This window comes from Dasypus novemcinctus, chromosome 10 (genome assembly GCF_030445035.2).
Source record: "Dasypus novemcinctus isolate mDasNov1 chromosome 10, mDasNov1.1.hap2, whole genome shotgun sequence".
Lineage (NCBI taxonomy): Eukaryota > Metazoa > Chordata > Mammalia > Cingulata > Dasypodidae > Dasypus > Dasypus novemcinctus.
In genome coordinates this window covers 75,579,857-75,584,017 of record NC_080682.1, presented here as the reverse complement: position 1 = coordinate 75,584,017, position 4,161 = coordinate 75,579,857, and the positions used below count along the sequence as shown (strand labels likewise).

The window sequence follows — 4,161 nt, the reverse complement described above, 5'->3', positions numbered from 1 at the left end:
TTCATCTATGAAGAGCGTGTATAAAGCCATGGGACTCAATGAAATTTCTCAAGGAGAAAATGTGTCAAGAGACAAGTAAGAGCACTGGGCCTGGAGCAGACCGACCTCCAAAAGTTCCGGAGAGAAGCCTGCTGAGGAGATGTGAAGGAGTGGACACCGAAGTGGGAGAAATCTCAGCTGAACGTGGTGTCACAGAAGCCAAAAAGAGAATGTGTTTTAAAAAGGAAGGATGGGTGCCAGAGCGGGGCCATGGAGCCTGGGCCCTGCCGCGGGGCCGCGAGGCCTGATTTGAAAGACAGAGCCCTGGCCCAGGTCCCTCGCAAAGACCTGCTCAGGAGGCAGGAAGAAGCAACGGCAGCAGCAGGAGCTGGTGAGAAAATGTCTGGCAACAATGACTGGTTTCAGAGTTCCCAGGTCCCGAGCTTTGCTCAGATGCTGAAAAAGAACTTGCCAGTTCAGCCTTCTGCCCAGACGGGAACTGCACCCTCAGGATACTCCTCGGAAAGTTACAGCCTGTCAAAGACGGTATCCAAGGTTATGGCAAGTGACAGGTAACTTTCCAGAACCATTGCTTTCCAAAGGACTTTCATCTATTTCAAATCCTGTCCTTCTTCCAAAAAAAAATACCCAAGGAATTTATCATGAAATACAAATGTGGAGAGATAAATCCTGTGTCAGCCTTGCACCAGTTTGCCCAAATGCAGCGGGTTCTGCTTGACCTTAAGGAGACTGTTAACAGCAGGTAATGTTATGGGACCATATTTTGCTTTTTGTGCTGTGGTGGATGGCATTCAGTACAAGATGGGGCTGGGACAAAATAAAAAGGAGTCTGGATCCAAGGCAGCAAAATTAGCTCTTGATGAGCTTCTACAACTGGGTGAACCTGAAGCAAGAATTCTGGAAACATCGGGTCCTCCTCCTATCCCTGCAGAACCTCTTGTTTCACCTGAACCAGCATATGTTTCAAAAGTACATTATGAGGGGAGACAGCTTCGGTATGCAAAGATTTCACAGATTGTGAAAGAAACATTTAATCAACTAGTTTCCAATCATTCGGAATATTTGAAATGTAGCAATTCACTGGCTGCTTTTATAATTGAAAGAAGTGGACAGCAGGAAGGTGTAGCTGTAGGCACAAGTGAATACAATGACAGCCAGTGCATTGAGTCAAATGAAAGAGTGCTGCACGACACTCAAGCTGTTGTCATCCAAGGAGGTCTCTTCTTAGGGACTTTTACAGACAACTTCTACTCTTCAACTAAAAACGCACCTGAAAAAAATTATGACAGTTTTCAATGAAATGATTGTGATAAAAGTCCAGGTTAACGCTTCATTTTGAGGGAGGGAAGGGGGCCCAAGAGGGGCTTTTGGATAGCTGGCAAAATTCCGTTTCTTGGCCTGGGGATGGATACAGGAGTATTTGCTTTTTCGTAACTCAATAAGACGGTCATTCGTTTGCTGAGGTTTTCTGTTTCTGTGTTTTCTTTTACAAGAAAAAGAGCAATGAAAAGCAAAATAAACAATGAAAAAAGATAGCATTTTTGACCCTCTCTTTTTACTATTTCTATCTTATACCTATTTGTTTCTTATCTTAGTGAATTAGCTAGGGTTGTCAGAACAACGGTCAATGGTAACATCCACCTTTTGTTCGACTTGTGTGTTCATGTTTCTAATGTTTTGATTAAGACCCATGTCTGCTGCAGGTGTTTGGAGGTGTTTCCTCTGATCATGTTAATGAAGTTACCTTCTATTTCAGACTATAAAGAGGTATTTCTCAGAAACGGAGTCTTCACTGTTAACCCTTTGTCAGGCTGACCATCCTCCCACCTCCAGGCACAGCCCATCTGCTATCCCCTGCACCCTGTAAATGGATCTCATCGTGGCTGGCGGGTCCTGGTAGGGCTCACGGTGGTGCCTGGAGGGAGAGGACGGTGCTGCTAACTTCTCAGGAGCAACAGCTCAGAGCCAGCCGGGTGGCGACGGAGCAGCGCTCCAGGGAGGCCGGAGGGGAGAAAAGCCTGATAGACTCTTTATTTATTTGTTGTTTTGTTTTTTTTTTAATTTATTATTATTTTTTAATTTATTTCTCTCCACTTCCCCACGCCTCCCCCAAGTCATGACAGACTCTTTAAATCTATCTTTGTATACATCTTTTAATATGGAGTCAGCCAGCCCTGAAGCTCTTTTTTTATTTAAGCCAAAGTGTTCTGACTCATAAGTTACTATTCCTTCTATATCACAAATTCAAGTTTTATTTGCTTGAAGTAAACCCTTGAATAATTTTTTTGATTGCATGGATTTTATACTCTCTGAATATTCATTTGATTAAAAGTGTTCCAAATCTGGAGTCTTGTGTTTCCACGGATAATATCTTGTGTTTCCACGGATAATAATCAGTATTATGATGTGTTTTTGTGTGCATGCAGTAAACTGAGGCTTTTTTCCTAATAGTCTTTTTTTTTTAAGATTTATTTTTATTTCGATCCTCTACCACCCCATTGTTCGAGCTTGTTGTCTGTTCTCTGTGTCTGCTCATCTTCTTTTTAGGAGGCACTGGGAATCGAACCCAGGACCTCCCATGTGGGAGGGAGGCATACAATTGCTTGAGCCACATCCTTTCCCTGCTTATTGGTCTCTCATTGTGTCATCTTGTCGCGTCAGCTCGCCCTACCAACCTCTCCCATCAGCTCACTGTCTTGCTAGTCTTTTGTTTGTTTAAAATAGAGTTTATGGTGTTACTCAATCTTATGTTTCATCTATTAATTTTTCTTTTTCTATTCTTTTTTTTTAAGATACATAGATCACACAAAATGTTACGTTAAAAAATATAAGGGAAGTAGATGTGGCTCAAGGGATAGGGCTTCCACCTACCATATGGGAAGACCCAGGTTCGATCCCTAGGGCCTCCTGGTGAAAAAGAAGAAGAGAAAGAGTGCCTGCGCAGTGAGCCAGTGCCTGCATGGAGAGCCACTGCCTGCATGGCGAGCCGAGTGCCCACGTGGCAAGGGTGCCCTTGTGGTGAGCCAGTGCCCATGCAAGTGAGTCACCCATAAGATGATGACACAATAAAATAGAGGCAAAGGGGAGAGTCAAGGTGAAGCACAGCAGAAACCAGGAACCGAGGTGGTGCAGCTAACAGGGAACCTCTCTCCCTACATTGGAGTTCCCCAGGATCGAATCCCGGTGAATCCTAGAGGAGAAAAAATGAGAAGAGAAGACCAAAAAGAGAAATAGATACAGAAGATCACAATATGAGTGGATATAGACGGCAAAAACAGCAGAATGGGGGGGGGGAGGGGATAAATTAATAAACAATATAAGAGGTTCCCATAAACCCCTCTCCTCACACCCCGCACTCCTCCCACATCAACAACCTCTTTCATTAGTGTGGTACACTCATGGCATTTGATGAGTATATTTTGTAGCACTGCTACACAGCATGGATTATAGTTTACATTGTAGTTTACACTCTCTCCCAGTCCATTCAGTGGGTTATGGCAGGATATATAGTGTCCTGCATCTGTCCCTGCAATATCATTCAGGACAACTCCAAGTCCAGAAAATGCCCCAATATCACTTTTTTAGGAGGCACTGGGAATCAAACCCGGGACCTACCATGTGGTAGGTTGGTGCCCAACTGCTTGACCCACATCTGCTCCCCCTAGTAGTCTCTTAAATTTTATACATTTACAAAGTACTTTCATTTATATCATTTAATCTGTATTCAAAGAAAATTAGGAATGGAAGGAAATTTTCTGAACTTGATAAAGGATATATGTGAAAAACCCACAGCTAACATCATTTACAATGGTGAAATCCTGAAATCTTTCCCTCTAAGATCAGGAACAAGACAAGGATGCCCACTATCACCCCTTCTATTTAACATTGTGTTAGAAGTACTTGCTCGAGAACTGAAGCAAGAACCAGGTAAAAAAGGCATCCAAATTGGAAAGGAAGAAGTCAAAATTTCACTATTTGCAGATGACATGATACTACACATAGAAAGCCCAGAGAAGTCTACAACAAAGCTTCAGAACTTATAAATGAGTTCAATAAAGTCACAGGTTATAAGATCAATGTGCAAAAATCAGTAGCATTTCTGTACACCAATAATGAAGAATCTGAAGAGGAAACCAAGAAACAAATACCATTTATAATAGT

At 42.7% G+C, this 4,161-nt stretch overlaps 1 pseudogene; it reads left to right on the top strand.

Annotated features, from left to right (window-relative positions):
* The first annotated feature begins 378 nt into the window (after positions 1–378).
* Positions 379–1,262, top strand: LOC101442252 (adenosine deaminase domain-containing protein 1 pseudogene; annotated as a pseudogene).
* Positions 1,263–4,161: the final 2,899 nt, after the last annotated feature.